Here is a 25,360-nt window from a genome sequence, read left to right on the forward strand (position 1 = left end):
CCTGTGGGAGAGAGTCATGGCAGAAACGGAAAAGTTCAGAATGGAAATGGTAGGAGTGCTAGAGACAGAACACTTCCATGACAAATGCTTCTTTAGAAAGTGAACCCCTGGAGGACAGGGCTATCCACTTGTACTAGTCAGCATTCTCTGGGGAAACAGAACCAACAGGATATATCTGTCAATAGTATGCAATTTTATGAGAGTTTCCCATGTGACTATGGGGATGCACAAGTCCAGGTTCTGCAGGCAGGCTGCACACCAGGGGCTCCAATGCAAGTCCAATGAAGGTCCTTGATGAGTTTCCAAGAGATGTTGGCTGTCCAAAGAAGAGCTGGGCAATTCTCTCTGAATGCTGAAACCACTTCCCCTTTTAAGGCATTCAACTGATTGGATAAAGCATCACTCATTGCTGACACCAATCTCCCTGATTGATGTAGATGTGATGGGCTATTGATGCAGTAAATTCACTGGTGACTAGTGACTAAAGTCCATAAATGTCCTTGATAATTAGCCCAGTGCTTGCTTGACCAAACAACTGGGCACAATTACCGAGCTAAGGTGACACATTAGCCTAACCATCACACCACTCTTCAACCTCATGCCTAGCATAGGACTTTCTAATCCATAAACAATTGCTGAGTGAATTATATCCAAGAAAGAAGACTCAAGGAAAGGGGCATCTCTAAATCTGTCAAAGCAGGTTCTTTGGACATGAAACAATCAAACATTTGAGACTCCTGAAGGTTAACATAATTATGCACAGTTCAACCTCTAGTAAGTAACAATCACAAGATCTGAACCCAGTAAATCTGACCCCAAGGTATCATCAAGTGTGCCCTTCTTTCATTTAAACCCACCATGGGCTCTTTGAAAACTTATGCCCTCTCTTGCAAGGAAGGTTTGTATGTGGTGCCTAGACACTAAGGAAATGTCGCATTCAGTGACCGATGCCCCATGTTTTATTTTCACTCTGTTACTCTTGGCATCACTAGCTCCAAACCCACCAGTGGTCTCTTTGAAATATCTGCATCAAGATGCCCATCTGCTACAAAAGTCTTCCCTTTGTTTCACAGCTCTGTGAAATAGTATTTATAGTTTCTAGTTATTAGGCTGAATGTGCAAGCAGCACAATGGTGTAGAAAGGAAACTGGAATTTATTAGGAGGCATGGAATCTCACCCAGTTCTGCCACTAACCAGATACCAGGTGTGTCATTTCACCACATTCAACTCAAGCGATAAAAAAGGAGGCAATCATTGTTCACAATTTATAAATATCCACATTTTTACAATAAATATGAAACAGGAAAAAAAGTGGCAATCATGAGTCAGTCACTCAATAATATTTATTGGCACCTTCTGTGTGTGGGGCAGTGTTCTGGGATGGTATTCAGTTATTTATCTTTGCTGTTCAAAACTTTAAAACAGGGAACATGGACAATCAACAAAAGTTTGCCCAAAAAAGATAAATTAACTAAAATAAAATGAGTATGCTTGGGAATACTAAAGAATTTTGCACAAGCTGTTTCTCTCATGAAATCTTTTTTATTACTTTTATTATTAAAAGTAACTATGTAACCAAAAAATGTTAAAAACTAAAAATCCACTCTCCCATTGTCTTAACACAACCACAATTGTTAGCATTGTGGAGTATTTTTACTTAATCTTTTTGTTTGCTTTTTCATTCAAATATAAGCAACATGCCATCTATGTTTTATCAAAGAAAATCAAAGGACAGAAATAAAGTAAGAATGTACTAGCTGTTAGGTGCAATGCCAAGTGCTAGAGACACAGAAATAAGTTAAAATATCAATATTGAAGAAAGCCTAAAAAGTACACTTCACTATGATAAGCGCACAGGTACAAAGTGGGAGGGTGGGCTCTGGAGTGATGACACGTCTCAGCTCTACCTCCAATCAGAAATTGTCTTAGAGTTAAGCAGCTCACCATAAGGAAAGGTCTAAACTATACCCATGATTCCCTGTGGACCGTACAGCATCTGAGAGAGGATTCGAGAGTAGAAACCTGATTCCAGGCCCCCTGGAAAGACCCTCAACCAATGGCTTTATGGCAAGCATGTTCGCTTTACGCTGGACTGCAACCAAAACTCCACAAGAATCCACTAGAGCTGGCAGTAGTCTCCAGGTAGGTGTTTCTGACATGGCCACCTCATTAGCAGGACCAGTATCTTTTCCTGGCATCTCTGTCCTTTCTCCGCCCCCAGCACTACCTTTGCTGGCACACCCAGCCATAATGCGCAAACTCCACGTGAAGGTCCTGGCTTTTTGCACATCCAGCCATAAAGAGGATGTGCAGGGAAGGGCAGCTCAATGCCAACATATTACTGACTCACAACACCCTTGTCGGACATGAACACAGGCACACACAGCACAAAGGTGTGTTGCCTGAGCTCATCCCCGCCATGAATTTACATCTGATTCCTGGAAATGCAAATTATTGTGGATGCTGAGTAATAATGTGTCCTCCCAGAGCATTTTGCCATATATATGTTCAATCATTTTTATCCAGTCATCATTTTCCACAAGCCCATTGTTCTCCTTTTTATTATTAATACCTTGGATAATTTGAAGTTTGGCACTAGAAGAGAAATTTGAAAGGAAAAATTATAGGCTCAGTGATGATAGGGGAAGTTTACAGGATGAAAGTGTGACCCAGGTAATGAAGGGAAAGTTCTATCTTGACTCAATGGTTAAATTATCATTTGGGGGTGGGGAAAATCAAGCCTCTTACTGCCCATTCTGGGTAATTCTCAGTGCTCTGTGCTTTTCTCACACTATCCACAAAGATCTCCTCATTTATAATCTTCTCTATCTGGCTCTGAGTGTTTCTACATCAGAAATATTGCCACACTTGCTTGAACATGCCCAAGACCCAACAGAGCCATACACTTGGTAAAAACAGTAGCCCTCATTTATCCGTATCATATGTTTTGAGTCACTTGAGGAGCTTTACATGGATTTCCCAATTTATCACCCATATTTCTCTAAAAGTGTGTATCATTACTGTAGCAGTTTAATATTATTAATGAATTCCAAAAAGAAATACTGGATTATGTTTGTAAATTGGTCTTTTCCTCTGGGCATATTAGATTATATTGGGTTCATAAGTTTACTTGATTAAGTAATTATATAAACCTCTTGTGCCAGTAGGGCATTGACTTTCCACCCACCAAAGGGTGGGGACTTACAGGTAAAAGGCATGGCAAAGGACAGAGTTGAGGGTTCTAAATGTTGGAATTTTGATGTTAAAGTTTCCCAGGGCTGAAGCTGGAGCCCTGGGAGAAGAGGAACCCTAAGCCTAGAGAGAAGAAGACCTGGAAAGAGAGGAACCCAGGAAGTCTGAACCTATCAGATGTCGGCAGCCATCTTGCTCCAACACGTGGAAATAGACTTTGGTAAGGGAAGTAACTTATGCTTTATGGCCTGATATCTGTAAGCTCCTACCCCAAATAAATACCCTTTATAAAAACCATCCAATTTCTGGTATTTTGCATCAGTACCCCTTTGGCTGACTAATACAGTTACTATCCCAAGTTTATAGATGGAGAAACAGATACACCTCAGAAAGACCAGAGCCAGCGTTGGAGACCAGGTAGACGAGTTTCAACATCCACTCTTTAAAAATGCTTTCTACAGAGCCAGAATGCAAGAAACATTTATTCGCTGAACAAAGACAGGTGAAGAATTTTAACCTAAAGGAAAAATATTTTTCAGGCGGGGAAGTGATGGAGGGAGCTGCACATAAAGAAGGAAGAAGTCTTGTTCCAGAGGAATAAAACAGAGCCTATTGATTCTTTGGATGCAAGTCAGAACTATGAGGAGCTGGACTCCATACTACTGGAGATTTCTCCTGACTCTGGAAGGAAGCTTTGTCAGGGATCCTGTAGAGCACATGCTTGTGCTCGTGTTCTTTCTATCTATCTATCTATCTATCTATCTATCTATCTATCTATCTATCTATCTATCTATCTATCTATCTATCCATTCATCCATCTATCCATCCCTCTCTCTCTCTCTCTCTGTCTCTCAGCAGATAACCTCTGCAGTCCTCTGGAAGTCTTATCCCAACATTCATGGAAGCTGCACACTCCTGAGGCCAATTGTGTTCAGCCATCCTCAACTCTGAAGATAGCACAAATCTTTCATTCCCTAGGTTCCCAGAGTGCTTTGCATGTATCTCTGTTGCCCACAAATCATGTTTACCAGTAAGGCCAAAGCCCAGTTTTCTGCCCACATCCCAGTGAAAAACTAGCTCTGTGACTAACAGTAATTTGTTGGTGCTTAGTAAATGTTTGCTGAAAGAATGAAGGAGTCATGTTTGGATTGGTAAGAGGGAAAGACCCAGGGTATAAGCCATGAGATTAGAACTTCTCCTGGACCTATCCATATAAGGTGTTCAGTACTTACCAAACCTTCCCACTTGGCAGTTCATTAAAAATAGCACTAATTGGGAAGCTGATGTGACCCAAGCAATTGGGCTCCCTTCTACCATATAGGACGTCCAGAGTTTGATGCCCAGGGCCTCCAGGTGAAGGCAAGCTGGCCCACATGAAGTACCAGCCCATGCAAGAGTGCTGGCCCATGTGGAGAGCTGGTGCAACAAAAAGAGACACAGAATAAGAGAAGTAGAGAACAGGGAGCTGAAGTGGCACAAGAGAAGGACCGCTTCTCTCCCACTCCAAAAGGTCCCAGAATCAATTCCTAGAGCCACCTAATGAGAATACAAGCAGACACAGAAGAACACACAGCAAATGGACACAGAGAGCAGACAACAGTGGGGGACGGGGCAGAGAAATAAATAAATCTTTAAAAAAAATAGCATTTATCAATGTCCTTCTTAGGTCTAAGTAAACAGAAACTCCTAGTGATAATAATAAGAGCCGGCATTGATTAAGCACTTACTAGTAGCAGGTTCTGAGTATTTACATGCATCAAATCAGTTATTCCTTGAACAAGTGAATGAAGTAGATATGCTTTATTATCCCCATTTTACTGAAAAGGGAATTTAGGGAAAGTTCCTAACCCAAGATCAGAGAGCTAGGTAATAGAGAGGTTAGGAACTGAACCAGGTGTTCAGGCCCAGAACCACCTACTGCACTCTAATAACTATTGTGACTCATTAACCAGTTGCTCTATGCCAGGAACTTTATATTATATGAACACCTGATCTCCATACCAACTATTTGAGATAAATATCACACTTCTGCTTTTAAAGGTCAAAGAGTTTAAATAATTTGTTTAAGTCACACAGTAATTAAAGGTCACAGTCAGGACTCAAACTTAGTTTTGTCCGATGCCAAAGCTGAGATCCTAAGGCAACTGAATATTTTGGAATGCAGTATCTCTTTGGTTCTGCCTACCTTCCAAAGCCTAACTGGATTGGGAACACCATTTGGTACCTTCCCCAACCTCTTTCCCTCTGTCCCAAAAAACTTACCATTATCTCCTCCTCTTTTGTTATAGTATAAACAATGCCAAGAAGTAAACATTTCACCCTTTATTTGCTTCTAGAAGATATAGGTATATATTTTCCTACAATATTTGGGATCACATTCTCCTTACTGCTTCATCATCTCCTTTTTATCAATTAACAATTTATTCTGAGCTTTTTATGATACCATCTGTTGTGGGCTGAATTGTGTACCCCAGTTTGGACATGTTCTTGGTCTTGGTCCACATTCTGATGGGTGTGGACCCACTGTAAATAAGATCTCTTCACAATGTTACTTCAGTTAAGGAGTGGCCCACTGTGTCAAGTTGGACTTTAATCCAGATTACTGGAGTCCTTTACAAACAGATGAAAGTCAGATGGGGAGAGACACCACAGGGAGCAACCGTAAGCTGGAAATCAACAAGAAAAGAAAGGAAGAGATGCCTCCATGTGCATTGCCATGTGACGGGAAGAGCCAAGGACTAAGATTCACCTGCAGCCAGTGCCCAGAATGTCACAGTCTTTGGAGCAAAAGTTCACTTTGTGGATGCCTTGATTTTGGTCTGCTCGTAACCTCAAAACCTTTAGCCAATAAATTCCGCCGTGTAAGTCAATCCGCTGCATGTCATTTGCTTTAGCAGCTAGGAAGCTAAAATAGTTTTTGGTGCCAGGAGTAGGGTGCTACTATGACAAACCCCTAAAAATATGGAAACATTTTTGGAATTGAGTAATGGGTAGAGAATAGCAGAATTTTTAGGCAATTGATAGATAAAACCTGGATTTATTTGAAGAGATTGTTGGTGTAAATATAGACATTAAGTGTACTTCCGATGAAAAATGTGGTATTAGAAATTGGAAGAAAGGCAATCCTTGTTGTAAGTGTCAGAGAACCTGACAAAATTGTATTCCAATGTGGGACTGAAAGTGGAACTCATATGATGAATCTTGATATTAGCTGAGGAGATTTCCAAGCTAAATGTAGAAGTTTCAGCTTGGCTTCTCCTTGCAGCTTATAGTAAAATGTGATAGGAAAGGGATAAGATGGGAACTGAACTCTTAAGCACAAAGAAAGCAGAAATTGATGCTTTAGAAAATTCTGAGCCTATCCAGAGAGTGTAAACTGAGACTAAATACAGAAACAGTGCTATCAGGAACCTTCCTGAGATTTCAGGAAGTGAGTCCTGAAGGACAGAGTTCCATGTGAGTGTTTAACTAAATAGCCATTTGCTTAAAGAAGGTGTGTGGCTGAATGTGGATCCAGCCAGCTATTTCAGTGGAAGTCAGGACTGAAAATGAATTTTTCCAAGAAGGATCTGTGGGAAGTTCTATTGTCTGATGATTTGGACCCTTTTAAACTGCATACAAAGCTAACTAGATTTTTACAAATTTTTTTATGAGCAGACCCACAGTCATCCTGGGCTGAAAGGGGAGGGATGAATTGGAGGAAGATTTACTGTAAGGGTGGAAAAATGGAAGCACATGTTTAAACCAAAAAGATATTCTTGGGCCAAAAGAGTAGATAGAAAGGGCAGGTCTGCACTTGTACTTGGAAAGGGCAGGACATCTGCCCTTGTACTTGGAGGGGTCGGGCCTTGTGCCTAGTTTCTCAGAAAGAGTGCTGTCACCCCAATGCTCACAGAAGGGGTTTTTTCATTGGTGTTTGCAGAGCCTGGCTGCCATCCCAATGCTTGCAAAAGTGCTTGGAAGGTACATCTTCATCAGACCTGGAAAACTGAGATGGCTCTTGAGATAAGAACCATCAATTCATAGATGTTGCTCCGACCTTGACATCTATGAGTGTGCCCTGCTGGGTTTTAGAATTGTTAGGGATCCATGATCCCTGTTTTCCTTTCAGTTTTTCCTTTCTAGAATGGGACTACTTATCCTATGCCTTCCCCTCCATTGTTTAATGGAGGCAGACAACTTGTTTCAAGGTTTCATACATCCACCAACTTTGTCCTAGAATGGACCATACCCATAACTAATTTCAATGAGACTTTGTATTCAGCATTATTACTGAAATGGCTTAAGACTTTTGGGATGTTGTGATGGAACAAATGCATTTTGCATGTGGGAAAAAGATGTATTTTGGGTGTCCCAGGGCAGGGCATGGTTGATTGAATTGAGTACCCCAGTTTGGACATGTTCTTGGTCTTGTTCTGCATTCTAGTGGGTGTGGACCCATTGTAAATAGGATCTCTTTATATGTTACTTCAGTTAAGATATGGCCCAACTGAAAAAGGTTGAGATTTAATCTGGATTTAATCTGAGTCTTTTTTAAATAGGGTAAAAGTTAGACAGAGTGATAAGCCACAGGGAGCAGCTAGAGGTTGGAAGTCAATGGAACCAGGAAGAGAATGGAAAAGATGCCACCATGTGCAATGCCATGTGATGAAAAAGCCCAAGGCCAAGGATTGCCTGCAGCCTACCCCAGAATGCAACAGTCTTTTGGAAGAAAGTGTCACTTTGATGATGATCTGATTTTTAATTTCTCCTAGCCTCAAAATCTTGAACCAATAAATCCAAGCTGTTTAAGTTACCCCACTGTATGGCATTTGTTTTACCAGGTAGGAAACGATAAGAACGTAAGAACGTCATTCATTCTTCTACCTCATTTGTAACCTTGCATATTACATCATCTTAAAGTGTTCCATACTTCAGTTACAAATACCTATTGTAGGATATATAATGTTTTCCTAATTTTTATTATAAAAATCACTGGAATATAGTTCTTCCCAATCTGATATGTGCCTTTGAATAGTGTGGTTCATGATACCAAATTGCAATCTAAAGTTGTGTCCATTTCCAATTCCACCAGTAAAGTATGAGAGTAACCATGACTCAATTTCTCAGCAACTTGATTTTGAAGCTTGTAAACACTCTATCAAACTGAAGATGACTTTTTCCTTTCTTCAGCCCTGGCATGTATTTGCTCTTCTTTAAGACATGTACCCCAATATATTAAAGCCAGTGTGATTTGTGTTTGCATCCACTGTTAGCCTTTGAGTTACTTAAGGACAGAAAGTATGTAACTCATTCATTTTGAAATCCCAACATCTAGCACACAGCCTGCTCTATTGTAGATGCTCAGTGTTTACTGAAAAAAAAAAAAACTTTATCAGTAGTAAAAGTGAATAATCAGAAAAACCAAATCACCTTTTCCTAAAGCATGATATGTACATTTACAATCATCCAAATCTGGGATTAACCTAGTCCCTTACTCCAGGCTTCAGAGTTTGAGCCAAATTCTGCCTGAACACTGTTCTAACTGTTTTTACCTTATGTCAGCTCATTGAACACCTGCAGCCTGCTTCTTATAGACTATACACAAATCTTTTCTCTTTCTGAGAAGAGACCCAGAAATTGGCAAAATGTTCAAACAGCTTATCCTCAGTGCTTCAGCTTCAAAAACCAGTGATTTGTAGCTCCCCATTTAGAATGGAACCATGGTCCAGGTGCAGGTGTGTGCCCACATTCATGTCCAAGATCCCTAAGACCCTTTCAACAATCACCACTTGGAAACTGCACTTTTCTTCTGGGCAATTTACCCTAAGGGGCATATGGACTTATCTCATTTTGCTCACCTCAACTACTTGGATTTGTTTCAAAATACTCTGCAACATGGGAACTTTGGTACATGTTCTCATCTCTTGCCAGAATTATTAATTCACCCATTTATTATAAAAATAGTTAACATTTATGGGCTATTTACCATCTGCCAGGCATTGTGCTAAATGCAGTACATATGGTAAATTATTTAATCCTCACAAGAGTGCTATAATATAGGTACTATTATTATCTTCACTTTACAGTGACAAAACTAGCACAGAAGCATTAAGAATCATTCCTTAGTTAGTCCCGGTGTCATTAGATAGCAGAATGAGGTCTAGTAGCAGCTACTTCTGATTCCAGAGATCACATTCTCTTGTTGCACTAGTCAACCATTACTTCCTGTAGGTACAGCACGCAGCACTTCATGCTAGATGTCATCATTGTTTATAATTTTGTTTCTACCTGAACTATCTTATGTGGGATATTATAGATCAGTCACGTTAAACAAGGAATGACTTTTCTGATCATAATCATAATAATCAGGTAAAATTTATTTCATTATGTAAGTGATTTGCATGTGCTAAAAGAACATGAAAATTTTTTAAATTTTTTATGTGGGATTCATCTTATTTAATTCTTCCATTGACACTTTGAGATAAGAAATATTATCATCTCCCATTTAAGAATGGGGAATGGAAACATTGCAAGGAGGACAATCTGACCACAGTCTCAGATTAAGCCACAGGTAAGTGATTTAAACCCAGCCAGTCCAGCAACAGAGACTGTCCTCTTGACCACTTTGAGGGCTCCTATGACCCTGGACAACTATCGTTTGGACAGGAGTTAATTTTAGGGGATCATTACTGAGAACACTACGCTAAGTGCCTTTCTAGATTTAAGTTCAGAGAGCTAATTTTAGGAGATGGGGGAAGTGCCTACTCCAATCTGAGAGGGTGGTGGGAATAGAGGTAAGCAGGCAAGATGACTGGAGGCTGAGGCTGAGTAAGGACAGAGGTTAATCAGACAGAAGACAAGGGGAAAGACATCGTCATTGTACCCGAAGTCCATGCATGAAAATGAGAACCACACTGGCAGTACCCCATGGTCATTTAGGACAAAACAGGGCCAAGATGACCAGAATAATGTATTCTTTTGCCTCTTACTATCATGAGCTGAAGTTGAAAGGTTCTTTCTGCAGGCCCTTTTCTCCTCTGCACATTAACCATTGGATCCCAGAGGAGTAACCAAAAAGGATTGCACCATAGCAACCTGACATCCAAATTAGAGAAAGACCTACCTCAAATTTAGTGATGGACAGGGCTTTGGAATGATAGAAGTAAACTTTACTAAGATTCAGAGGACATTCACAATGTATTTTAAGAGAGTTGTATAGGTGAAAACGCTGGCAAATTGGTTTAAAGGGAATGATATAGTTCACAATTAAAGAAGTCTTCTGGGCCACCAACTATTTATGGACAGGAAGCAGACTGAGAAATCTACTAAGTTGTAAAGTGAGACATTTCTTAGGGAAAAGACATTTCAGAGGGAGGGGATAATTGCCAAGAAGGAAGAACTCAGAGCCCAGAGGGGGAAAAGAATACTGGATAGAAAACAATACAAGGGGGCAGAGCTGGGCCTTAATCAAGGATGGGGATATGACAGCCTGTGCCCATCTGGACTTGATGGACTTGTGACTGTTGTGTATCTCCTGTCTCTTCCTATTATAATAGGAGTGGATGAATTGTCTCTTCTCACCACTGACTGTTGGAGAGGGACAGAGAAAATGTGTGAATTCACGGGTGTCTGTATCACTAGGAAACTCACCAGGGTATTTGAATCACAGAAGCCTGTTCCTCCTCCAGGTCAGAGGCACATAATGAGATTCTCGATTGTGAGCCTGTTGCTCTAATTGGGATGAGGGTCTAGGAGTCCTGAGATTGAGATAAGCTTTTACTAAATATGGGGCAAATGAATAATTTGAAACCATAAGGATGACTTTGGTAGACTGTAAAACATTACCATAAATTCTTCTCATTCTTATATTCATTCCCCTTTCCAATGTGGCATAATGGCTCCTCCCATCAGGAGGTGGAGTCTCTTTCTTCATTACTTTGAATACGGTCTGGATCTCGGCTTTGCTTTAAGAGAATCCAGGCAGAAGTGACATGGTGGGGGTTCTGAGCAGAGACCTCGAAAGGACTGAGAGCCTCTGTGTTTGCTCCTTTGCTGTCCTGAGGCTGCTATGTGAACAAGTCTGAGTTGGCCTGTGGGGACACTGTGGAATGGAGCAGAGGTGCCCCAGCCAACAGCTAGCTCCAGCCAGCAGGCGTGTAACTGAGGCCTTCTTGGGTCATACCACCCGAGTTGTTACCAAGTAACTACAAACAAATGAGTAATCCCAAGCTACACCAGTAAACAATCTGCCCAGCTGCACCTGACCCAAAGAGGCAAAAGTGGGGGAGAGGGGGCCTAAGATGGCAAATTAATTCTTTTATTTCAGTAAGTTTAGGGGTGGTTTGGATTTGGGGTCTACTATATAGTATTAGATAACAAAGATGTTAAAATGCATTTTCTTATACAAGTGGAATAAGTTGAAAAACAGTAAAGGAATCCTCGACTTACCGGATTTAAAGTTAGCCGTTTCCTTTGAGGTGGTTTGGAGATACAGACCCCAGAAAAACATATGCTGAAACTGAATGCATTCTTATTGGTGTGAACCCTTGAAAATTGGACCTTTGATAAGACTGCTTCAGATAAAGTGTGGCTCAGCATCAGGGTCTTTATCCTATTACTGGTCCTATACATAAAGTCACAGAGAGAAAAAAAAAGGCACACAGGGACCTGCCAGAAGCTGAAAGTCCACAGAACCCTGAAGAGAAGTAGGTGACTAGGAGAGGCTACCATGTGAATTGCCATGTAACAGAAAAAACAAGGACCAAGGCTTGCTGGCATTCAACCCCCAAACGGAGTCTTTGGGGGAAGAAAGCATGGTCTAGGTAACACCTTGATTTGTGCTTCTCCTAGCCTCAAAATCGTGAGCCAATAAATCCCCATTATTTACGACAATCCATTCCATGGTATTTGCTTTAGCGAAGACGAAACTAAAATACCTTTTATAAAGTTAATACCAATCCCCACCATTTTCTTGATTCATTCTATATATTGACATAGTATAATAGTGATACATACTTGCTCTTGCATACCAAAACTTCTAAAGATCTTATTTTTATCTTATTGATACTATTGTTTCCATTCAATTGAAGGATATGATTATACAGAGATATTTAGGTTATTTGTCATTTTGAATATCTTATACATAGGTTATTGCCATACATTTTTCACATGTATGAAAAGTTGCTGTAGGCGGCAGACTTGGCCCAGTGGTTAGGGCATCCATCTACCACATGGGAGGTCCGCGGTTCAAACCCCGGGCCTCCTTGACCCATGTGGAGCTGGCCCATGCACAGTGCTGATGCGCACAAGGAATGCCATGCCACGCAGGGGTGTCCCCCGTGTAGGGGAGCCCCACGTACAAGGAATGCATCCCATAAGGAGAGCCATCCAGCGTGAAAGAAGGTGCAGCCTGCCTAAGAATGGCGCCACCCACACGGAAAGCGGACGCAACAAAAAGAGACACAGACTCCCGTGCCGCTGACAACAACAGAAAGGGACAAAGAAACAAGACGCAGCAAATAGACACAAAGAACAGACAACTGGGGTGGGGGTGGGGTGAGAGAAATAAATCTTAAAAAAAAAAAAAAAAGTTGCTGTACCACAATTGATGCCAGAAAAAATAGCCAGTTCCAGAATAGCTGAATTCAATCTGATGTAATAAAGACGCTTCCAACAGCCAAAATTATCCATAATGGATAGTGAGAGAGTGAGCTCTCCATATCTCTAGAGGATCAAGCAGAAGCTGCCTTTGTGTCTGCCTGCTGGAAAATGTATCCCACAGAATAATGTTTGGCCATATAGAAGAAAAAATATAGAGCATAAAACAGGAGATGTTTATTCTTTCTCCTGTCAAAAAGACCTAAAAAAAAGCAATCCAAGGCAGGTATAGCTACTCCACCAGGTCACCAAGGACCCACAACCCCCTGAGTTCAATGCTCAGTCATCTAAGAGAGCAGCTGCAGGTCAAGCTCTTGTACCCATGTTCCATGAAGGCAGTGGTAGAAAGGGGAAATGCCTGGCCCTTATAGACATGCTTCCAGGAAGTCTTACACTATTTTTGTACTTCCATCTTATTTTTCTTACTTGCTTAAATGTTAAAGTAAAGAATATAGTCTCTCACCTTGGTGGCAAAGCATCCAGATAAAAATATAGTCTTATTATTGATGAAGAAAGGAATGCATGATGGAGGCAGGTTACAAGGGGATTGGACCAGAAACCTGGATTAGGAAGGGAGAGTAGAACTAAAGGACCATTAAGAACACTTCCAACTTTGATGGTTCACGTTTATATAAGCATGTGTGTGTTCGTTTTTTAAAGCTGTCAAAAAGCAATATACCAGAAAGTGATTGGTTTTTACAAGGGAGATTTATTAGGTTGCAAGTTTGCAGTTCTGAGTCCATGAAAATGTCCAAATTCAAGGCTTTATCAGGCAAAACTTTTCTCCCCAAAGACTGGTCCCTGGCAATCCCGGATGCCTGTTACAAGGCAAGGAACTTGGTGGCATCTGCTGGTCCTTGTCTTCTCCTCCAGACTCCGTTGCCCACAACATGCTGCTTCATGATGCTTTATCTGCTTCTGTGTTTCAATGATTTCATCTTCTGACATCCAGAGGTTTCTCTCTCAGCTTCTGGGGTTTCTCTCTGTATTCCTTCTGTTTATAAAGGACTCCAGGAAGAGAACCCACCCTGAGTCAGCCATACTGAAGTGATCTAATCAAATCGCCATTAACTGAATCTACTCGAAAGGTATCACATACAATAGATTCACACCTACAGGAATGGATTAGATTTAAGGACATGATCTTTTCCAGGGGTACAAACCATCGGTCATTTTCAAATCATCACAACGTTGAATCATGCCTTCCTCTAAAAGTGAATATATACCCCTTTTCTTCTCCAACAGTTAATTTTGGAGAAAAGGTTTATCTGTAAAAGAGTGGTAAGTAAAAGAAAGGAAATTGCATAAATCTCATAATAAAAGCAATAATAATAATGATAATAACAGATACCATTTTTATGGAGCACTTACTTTATGCAGTCACAAAACTAAAGGTGTCTAGTGAATTATTTATTTAACCCATTCCTCAATCCTTAAAGGTAGGCATTATATCTCCATTTTATAGTAAATAAACCAAAGCCCATAGACAATACATAACTTATTCCTGTCCTACAACTAGTCATTAGCTACTTGGCATTGAACTATCTGCCCCCCAAACACATGTTGAATGTCATGTGTCTGAGGAAGGGAAATAATGTGATGGAGGACTTCTGGCCTCCAGCCCAAACTTGAATAAGCTTGGAAGTCATCACACCCATCCTAACAACAAGACAAAAGCAGAGAAAATCAACAAATTTTCTTAAGTCCATCAGGGAAGTAAGCCCACATGACAAAGCACTGTCCCAAACTGGGGGTAGAGATGGATTCAGAGAATCAGAGTTTATTGGGAACAGAAACTGCTATTGAACATGGCAACTGTTAAGGACATTTGAGGATCTTTGAATGATTGCTATATATATAGCATGGACTAGCCTGAGATTTACAAAATCTTGGAGACCCAGCCTTAGGGAATGGGGGTACACTAGCATGAGTTTTACCTTTCTTAGCCCCACCAGGATCTCACCATGAAGATCAGAGAAAAATATCCTTGAGCTTCTGGAAGAGAGAAAGAAATGCAACCACTGTGAAATACTCCTTGAGTGGCCTGATCTCCTTAACAAAATCATGTTATTTTACTAATTCCTGGGTATTTTACTGGATACAGTAAATATACCCAAATCCAGCCTTCTATAGCCTTTGACATGAGGAAAAGGGAATATCCAACTCTGCCCAATTAATAGTGCTCCAGCATAATAACAGGGCACTACATCTGAAAATAACTCCAAGACTCAAACCCTATTTATGAAAGCAAGAAAACCCAAAAATAATAGGGCGGGGGGAAAGAAAGATGTAAGAGAAAATTTTAGTCATTGACACTTACAGGCATAGTAAAGAGTACCATAACCAAACTTCTACCAGTCAGATAAACAAAACCTCAAACTAAAAGCATATCATCTCAGTCCCTTTTATTCAATGTATAATGTCTGGCTTTCAGCAAAAATTACAAGGCCTGTTTGAAGAGACTTAGAAAGCATCAGAATCAGGCTCACATATGGCAGATTTTTGAATTATGTGATTGGTAATTTATATAACTATGACTGATATGCTAAAGTTCTAATGGGAAAAAAGGATGCCATACAAGAACAGATGGGTGGTAAAAGCATGAGATGGAAACTCTAAGAAAGAATCAAAATAAATGCTAGAAATTAAAAATAAAAACTGTAACAGAAATGAAGAATGCCTTTAACAAGCTGATCATTGGACTAGACATAGCCAAAGACAGAACGAATCAGTGAGCTTGAAGATATGTCAACAGAAAACTTTCCAAATGGATAACCAAAAAGAAAAACAAATGGAAACAAAAGGAATAGAATAGCCAACAGCTATTTCCTAATACCAAAATAAGAAAGGTGTAACACATATATATATATGTGTGTGTGTGTATGTGTGTATATATATATATATATGAAATATGTATGTATATATATATGTAGGTATGTGTGTATGTGTGTATATATATATAGATGGAATAACAAAGGGAGAAAAAAGGAGCAGGAGAAATAGTTAAAGTAATAATGACTGAGAATTTTCAAAAATTATTTACAGACAATAATATACAGACCCATGAATTTCAGAGAAAACCAAGTGGAAGAAAAAAAATTCTATACATGAGCATTTCGTATTCAAACTGCAGAAAATCAAAGACAAGAGTATATCTTGAAATTCTATTTCAGAGGGGCTAAAAAAAAAACCAAACCTTACCTACAGAGGAACAAGGATAAGAATTACAATGGATTTCTCTTCAGAAACCATGCAAGCAAGAAGAGAGTACAGTAAGATAAAGTGTAAAAAGGGAAAAAAAGACAAACACAAATTTATTAGTCTATATGCAACAAATTATCTTTCAAAAGTGAAGAAGAAATAAAGAAATTCTCAGATAAAGACCAACTGAAGGAAATAGTCACCAGCAGATTTGCCTTACAAGAAATGACAAACTAAATTCTTCAGAAAGAAGGAGAACAATATGGTCAGGAACTCAGATAAACATAAAGAAAGGAAGAGCCTTCAAAACAGAAGGCTCCTACTACTAAACATGGATCTAAAAGATAACAATCTGTTGCAAATAGTAATAGTAGCAATATAGTGGATGATAGATTATGGATCAGTGAAATGTATGGCAGTGATCTTATAGGAGACAGAAGGGAACAAATGGGAGTATTGTCATAAGGAGTCTGCACTACCCATGAAGCAGTATAAGGTCATTTGAGAATGGACTTTGATTAGTAGTAAAAGTATAAAAGATATTGTAAATGCTAGGGGAATGTCAAAAAGTATTTTAAAAGACATATAATTGATATGATGAAAGAAGAAAGAATGGAAGTGTGAATAATACCAATTAAAACCAGGTAAGATAAAAAAAATGTTAAAGGCAGAAAAATAGGCAAAAAATAGAAAAGCATTACAAATATGATAGCTATTAAGTCAATTGTATAGTGTCTTACAGTAAATGTGTGAATGGTGTAAATATATCAGTGAAAAGAGATTATTAGAGTGCATTAAAATCAAGCCATAAGACTTAACTACACTGTCTGTAAGAAACCAACTTTAAAGACAAAGATAAAACCACAGACTAAAGTAGGCATTATTATTTTAGTAACACTGACTCAGAGATGGAGGGGCCAGGGTAGGGGGCACCTGGTGCCCACAGCACTCACCCACCCTGACAGGGCTCATCTTGCATGGTGGTCTCACAGACCCACTGTTATTCCATTCCTGATTCATTTCTTGGATCTAGGTTTTTTAGGTCTGAGTGTGAGTTACAAGAACTTTTAACACTGATAAAATATAGTGGTAACCAGACATTCTGAAGGGAGACTGAGGGAAGAATAGGTGGAACATAGGGCATTTTTAGGACATTGTAATAGTTTTGCATGATATTGCATTGATAGATACAGGCCATTATACATTTTGTCAAAACCTTTAAAACTGTACAGTGAAAAGCATAAACCATAAAGTTAACTATAGACCTTGGTTAGTAGCAATGCTTCAATATTTGTTCCTCAATTGTAACAAATGTACCACACTAATTGTGAGAAGTTTTTAATAAGGGAAAATGTGGAAGGAGGAGGGAGTGAGGTAAATGGGAATCCTCTATACTTTCCCTGTAACTTTTCTGTAATCTAAATTTCTTTAAAAATAAAGTTTTTTTATATGAAGAAGAAGAGGGATGAAGAAAGATAAACCATGCTAAAACTCATCAAAAGAAAACTGGAGTAGCTATAATTAATTTCAAACAAAGCAGATTTCAGAACAAGGAAAATCATCAGGGATCAAGAGGGGCATTACATAATGTATAATGATAAAGAAGTCAATTCTCCAAGAAGACAGAAAATCGTGAATATGCATGCACCTAACAACAGAGCTTCTAAATATGTGAGGCAAAACTAAGGAACTTCAAGGAGAAATATGCAAATCCACTATTATAATTTGAGACTGCCATACCTTTCTGCCTGTGGAGTTCACAGACCCAACAGGCATAAAATCAGTATGGATATACTTGAAATGAACAGCACAATCAATCAACTAAATCTAACAGAATACTTTATCTAACAACAGCATAATACAAAATCTTTTCCAGTTCACATGGCACATTCACCAAGAAGAACAACATCCTGGGCCAGAAAACACAACCTAATAAATTTGGAAGAATAGAATCATACAAACTATATTCAGACTATAAAGGAATTAAACTAGAAACTCCAATGTATTTGGATTTTAAATAATACAGTTCTAAATAACACATAATTCAAAGAAATCTTAAGAAAAAAATTTTAAAAACATTTTGAACTAAATGAAAATGAAGTAGAACATACAAAAATTTGTAGAATTTGGCAAATGCTGTGCTTAGAGGGAATTTCATAGTATTCAATGCATATTAGAAAAGAATACAGATCTAAATTTTCTAATGTAAGCTTCCACCTCAGGAAACTCAAAAAAGAGAAAACTAAATCCAAAGCAAGCATAAGAAAAGAAGTTTTAAAATAGAGAATAAATTATTAATGTAATCTAAAGGATAATTGCTTCAGGGTCATACATATCTTGAATCCAATTAGAATTATCCAATAACCATGTGATAGTGAGCAAGTTAGGGTGCTCTGTAAATGTTCTGTTTCACGATGAACTATTATCTCTCACAGTTCTGTGGGTTGACTAGACTCAGATAGATGGTTCTTCTACTGGTTTATCTTAGTCTTTCTCATGTATTTGCAATCATGTGGCAGCTGGACCTAGGTCATACAAAGTTTGAAGTTCTTTTGTGAATCACGAAAAGGACTGTTCTTAAACTAATCCATTCCTGTGAGTGTGGGGCCCTTTGATTGCATTAAATTCAATTAAGGGACCCTGGATTAGATCACTTGATTAGAATGCTTTAGAGTTTTTGATTGGATTACAGAAGGGAGGTATGACCAAGGTTGGGTATTGGCCCTCTTGCTGGGTCTTATATAAACTGAGAACACACAGAGAGACACATACTCAGAAAAGGGAGTTTTGCCATTTTGACCCAACCATGTGAGAAAGAAGACTCCAGGTTCACCTTTAGTTGCAGAAGGACAGAGAAGCCCCAAGAGGCTCAAGGAGAGGATGCCCAGGGAGAGATGCCTGATTGCCCAAGGCTAAGCTCCAGGAGAAAGTGGAGAGAGAAAGAGAGCTTGGCAGACCCACCATCTTGCCTCGCCACATAGCAGGACTCCAGGATCTGCTGGCAGCTGACCTTTGGTGAGAAAGCATCTTTGAGGCTGCCTTGATTTGGCCATTTTCACTGCCCCATAACTTTAGGTTTTTACCCCTAGTAAATCCCTTTTATAAGAGCCAACCCATTTCTCGTGATTTTGCATTGGCAGCCCTGTGGCAACCTAAGACAAGTCCCCTGGACTAGACATCCAAAATGACCTTTTCACTCATGTATCTGATATCTTAGTGATTCTTAACCTTATTCTGTCTATCCACATGGTGTTTCATTCTCCAGCACCTTACCACAAAGCCAAGCTTCTCAGAGCATGGTGGTCTCAGTAATACTTCTTACACTCTTATGACTGCTTCCAAGAAGCAAGAAATAGAATTTGCCAGGACAGTCAAGAATTATACCCAGAACTGACACAGCATCACTTCCAGCATATTCTCTGGTCAGAGTAGTCAAGGAGTCTGCCTACATTCAAAATGGTAAAGACAGAGACTCCCAGTTTAGATAAGGGGGATTATAAGGATACAGTGCAGAAGACTATATAAGACAGGAAATGATGAAACCATTTAAAAAAAAAAAGTCTTCTAGAGTCCTATATATTATATGTACTGTTTGATTGTCATTTTATTTTATTTTTAAAACTAGATAGTATCTAATAATTGATAGTCTTAGTTTGCCAGAGTTGCTGTGACAATATCTCACAATGATTGGTTTAAATCACAAGCATTTATTGTCTCACAGTATTGAAGGTGAAAAGTCTGGAACACAGATGTTGCTAAGGCCATGCCTTCTCCTGGGATCAGGAACACTCTGGTGATGGAAGTCCTCCATCACCTGTTAATCTCTAGCTCCCCTCTAGCTCCTTCTGGCTTCTGGCTTCTGACTTGTAGTTTCTGTTTTCTGTTATTTTCTCTGATTGACTGCATCCACATTTCCTGTCTTTATAAGGCTTCCAGTCTTATGGATTAAGACCCATCCTGATTCAATTTGGTCACACCTTAACTAATAATAGTAACTTTAAAAGACCCTATTTACAAGTGAGTTCATATCTATAGGAACACAGATTAAGGCTGGAACATATGTTTTGTGGTAGACATGATTCAATCCCCAACACTCTCCTTGTAGGCAAGGTAGGGAACTTTGTGAAACTAGATGACACCTTTCCATGGAAATTGAAAAGTAGAAAATATCACTGATTAATTTTAGTTCAGGAAGGAAAAGGAAGAAGACCATCATTATCATCTAATACGATTCCTAGCACATGTTGGATACAAAAGTAATATTTGTACTACACTAAACAAAATGTTAATAATAAAAACTGGCCATATGAGCAGAGGCATGTCACTGAACTTGCCTGAATTTCTATTTCCTAACTTGTAAGAGGAAAAATTTCAACTGAATCATATTAATATTTCTAATACATATAATTGCAAACATAAATGTAGAAATGGCTAAATTTTGCTAATATTTATAGATTAAAACTATGAGTTGTTTGTCTCTTCAGGATCAATTCTGATCTTCCCAATATGACATAGTTTAACCAATAAGTACTTTCATCCAGCCTGGACATACTGTTTTATTTAGGGTGACAAAATTAATTCAATAAAAGTTTATCTTAATATTTTTGCTGGGAAGATAGAAGATTCCATCATTCATGTAGGACCACTGAGGAAGCCAGCTCTAAGATGGAGGCTCTCAGGAATGTGTGCTTCCTCTCTCTTTTCCAAGAGAGAACAGAAAACATCCCAGCAAGTCTATACCCTACAGCTACTTTGATTGTTCCAGCAGGGTGCCATGATGTTCTCAAACTCAAACTTATTTCTACTACCTTGCCAGCCTTAACCTGCCATTTTCTGTCATTCAAAACCAAAAGAGACCACATACTGTGCCAGAGCCTTTGTACCATCTCCTGGTTCACAGACTCACTAGAAGAGCCCTGAGAAATTATGATATTGAGCTTCCTCAGACTGTAGATGACCTAAGGGACTTAAAGCAAAGAACCTCTATGACCTTCCTCAAAGTCCCAGCTGCTAGGTGCAAGATTCTAGAAACTCTAGTTTCCCAATTCCAAGGATGAAGTCTTTGTTAGCTAAAAGTCCATCTTTACCACTGTAAAGTTGCATGTGATTTCTCTAGAATGACAAGACAGGAGGTTTGTCTTAAGTATCACTGTTTCCCTAGCTCCCAGAAAATGAGTAAGTACTGCCACATGTGTAAACTCTTCAGGCAAATTACTTTTCTTTTCTGTGCTTTAGTCTCTTTATCTTTAAAGCAGAGATAATAACTGCTAGCTCACGGATATATGGTTATGATTAAAGGAGGTCATACAACAGTGTTCTGGGTTGAATTTTGTACCCCCACCAAAAGAAAAAAGACATGTTCAAGTCCTAACCCCTGTCCCCATGAATGTAACTTTATTTTCAAGTAAGGTCTTTGAAAATGGAATTAGTTTAGAAGAGGCCATACTGGATAAATACGTGGACCCTAATCTAGTATATGTGGTGTCATTAAAAGAAGAGGGAAATTTGGACTCAGTGATGGACAGACACAGGGGAGAGATCCATCTGAACACAGAGGCAGAGATTGGAGTGACACATCTACAAGCCAAGAATGGCAAAGACTGCCAGGCTACACCAGAAGCTAGAAGCCAGAAGACGTAAAGAAGGAGCCTCCGCTACAAGTTTCAGAGGGAGCATGGCCATGCTGACACATTGATTTCAGAATTCTATACTCCAGAGCAGTGGGACAATAAGTTTCTATTGTTTTAAGCTACCTAGTTTGTGGTGCATTTTTATGCCCTAGTAAACTAAGGCACACAGTATGTTCTACACCTAACCCAGTGCCTGAAAAACAATGGATGTATAATAAATGTGGATTCACTACCCACCAGTCCATTACAATTCCATGGCATTCTGTCCGCATCTTTGTATTTACATAGAATTTTCATTTAGAATTTTTTGATTGACTTAGAATCTGGTGCCCTTTAGATTTTCTGCCACCAAATTTTCTACCTTGGGCTGATTCTTTAGTATTAATAGCAGTGACCTCTGGTATGTCAAGCAGTGAACATTAATGAGAGTGGGTTTTAATTACAGAAGCCAAGGTTACAATTGATACTACAATGGGTAATTTCCATTCCAATGTTCATTAAACTCTTAAAAGTGGAAAGGTCAATAGTGATTTATTCCAGTGACAGTAAACTCGATAGCGATCCTTTACAAACAATTCTTCTGTGCTTAACTAATGGCTAACACAGCTAATTTTATAAGGCAGTGAGCAGCCTACTTAGCTTCATTTTCAAAAGTAAAGCCCAATGTTACATAAAGAGAGGGCATTTCCATGTTACCCCCACCTTGGAAGAAGAGGACAGAAAGTGGGACAAATTGGGAGAAGATATCCTGCTGCCCTGATCTCATGTCCCAGCTTCTGGAATACTGGAAGGCTTATATGTGAAAAGCATGCACATGTGCCACCTGAGAGGAAGGCATAGCTTTTCCTCGTGTTATTAAAAATTAAAAAAGGAGGAAAGAAGCACCTATATAGTTGATGGGAGGAAATGTGGATGGGCAGAGGAGAAGCAAGTTATCTTACAAGTACATCCTTAGGAAAGAGCAGGGTCACTGGTCTTAGTTTCCTAGGGCTGCCACAACAATTACCACAAAATGGCTTTAATCAAAAGAACTTTATCCTCATAGTACTTGACTCATAAATCTAGGTGTTGGCAGGGCCATGCTTTCTCTAAAACCTCTAGAGGAGAATCCGTCCTTGTCTCTCAGGGGTTCTTTGGCTTGTGGCAGCATCACTTCCAACTCTGCATCATCTTCACATGCCCACCTTCCCTCCCTGCCTGTGTGCCTTTAGCTCTGAGTTCAGATTTCCCTCTTCTTATGAGGACACCAGTTATATTGGATTAGGGCCCACCTTAAGCTAAGATGCCCTCATCTTAATTATTAATAATTACATCTGCCAAGACACTATTTCCATATAAGATCACAGGCAGAAGTACCAGGTATTAGGACTTGAATATGTCCTTTGAAGGGAAGCAATTTAATCTATAGCACAGACTTTGGCACTGACGTCCTTCACGCATGGTGGGATTGAGATGGATGCCACAAGAAAGAGATGCCTTGAGACAGCATATGCTTTGGGAGCAGGCTTGAGTTCTCACAACTTACTGCATGTTAAGGCATGAAGTGATCAAGGGCAACAGAAATTATTCTTTGAGAGTACCCCATGGTCAACCAGAGATGCCCATCCTATTATATGAGCTAAGTAGGCACATTTATTTTCTTTATTAGAGAGTCTGTGGGTTCACAGAACAATCATGCATAATATTGAGGTTTCCCACCACCTTGCATTGGTGTGGAACATTTCTTACAATTGATGATAGCACATTTTTATAATTGTACTCCTAATTAAAGTCCATGGTTTAATGTAAGGTTCACTGTTTGTGTACTATAATTCCATGGACTTTTGAAAATTTATATTTTGTTACCATAAAGGCAATCTAACATTTTAGCCCTTTTAATCATACTATTAATTGTGTTCACAATGTTGTGCTACCATCCATTAACAAAACATTTCCATCATTCCAAATAGGAATATGTTATCTGATGATTTCCTGTCTCAAATATTAAGTTAGAGTCTTACTGAACCAGCAATGGAGTAAAATCTGTTAACCTTGTCTGGCATGGAAGAGCCATGTCATAACTCCTTTCCCAAATATCCTCTCTACATGATAGAGGGTTTCTTCCTCTCTTCCTCCCTGCCTTCCTGCCCCTCTTCTTCTTCTCCTTCTCCTAACTCCTCCTTCCTTTATTTTTCTATCTTTTTATCTATATATCTACCCACCTACCTATCAACCTTCCCTCTTTTATCATTACTCAGCAAATGTACATCAAACTTCTACAATACTCAGAGTGGCATTATTCACACATGCCGAAAGATAGGAGCAGCCCAAGAGTCCATCAACTGATGAATGTAGAAACAAAATTGGTATATACACACAGTAGAATATTATTTAGCCATGAAAGAATAATATTCTGATACATTTGGCAACACGCATGAGTATTGAAGTCATGTTGAGTGAAATGAGACGGACACAAAAGGACAAATATTGTATGATCTCACTGATAGGAAATATTAATAATTAGAATAAGTACATTCATAGAGTCAGAAACTATGAATGCAGGTTACCAGGTTCTGGGGGAGGTAGGTAATAAGGAGTTAAAGCTTAATTAGTACTGCATTTCCATTTAGGGTGATGGTAAAGTTTTGGTAATGGATGGTGATGGCAGCACATCATTCTGAATGTAATTACCACCACTGAATTATATATAAAGGGGAAAAATTTGGGTTGTATGTATGTTACTAGAATGAAAATTAAAAATAAAACATTAGGACTATATAACACAGTGAACCCTAATGTAAATTATGGACTACAGTTATTAGTTCAATTATAATAATATGATTTCATCAATAGTAGCAAAGTTATCACCATAATGCAAAGTATTTATAATAGAGAAAACTGTGTGTGTAAAGGAACCTCTTTATTTTCTGCATGATTTTTTTCTATAAACTTACAATTCTCTAAGAAAAAATGATTTTAAAAAATTCTACCATGTGCCAGGCCTTGTCCTATACCCAGAGAATATAATAATGGATGAGCAAAACTTACTTCTCATATTTCAGGAGTTTACATTCTATTAGGGGTAGAAATAGAAATAAACATACAATTTTTTTTAAAATTACAAATTAAAATAAGAGTGAGAAGAAAACACAAAAAGGGATTTAGTTTCAGAATATCAGGATAAGGAGCACTTTAAATAAGGTAGTCAAGGATGGTTTCTCTCTGGAAGTAATATTACTCTCAGACTTAAAACACAAAAAGAAATAGGCATCTAAAGAGTAAGGAAAGAAGATTTACAGGCAGAAGGACGACAAGTATAATTTCTCCTAAATGGAAAGGAACTTGGTACATTTCAGGATCAAATAAAATAATAAATAAATGGAAATAAAATACAATAACAATCTGCAGCAAAATAAGCAAGGGAGGGATTGCAGCAAATGCTGTTTAAGAAATAGATTTGAAACCAATCTTGTAAGACTTTATGGTTTCTTTATTTTATTTTATATTATTTAAAGATACTTAGATTACAAAGATGCTACATAAAAAAATATAGGGGATTCCCATATTCCCCACTCCCCACACCTCCCACATTTGCCACCATTAAAAACATCCTTCATTAGTATAGTACCCTCATTGCAATTGATGAACACATTTTGGAGCATTGCCACTAACATGGAGTAAAGTTTACATTGTAGCTTACACTCTCTCCCACACAATT

Source organism: Dasypus novemcinctus, chromosome 14 (assembly GCF_030445035.2).
Source record: "Dasypus novemcinctus isolate mDasNov1 chromosome 14, mDasNov1.1.hap2, whole genome shotgun sequence".
Lineage (NCBI taxonomy): Eukaryota > Metazoa > Chordata > Mammalia > Cingulata > Dasypodidae > Dasypus > Dasypus novemcinctus.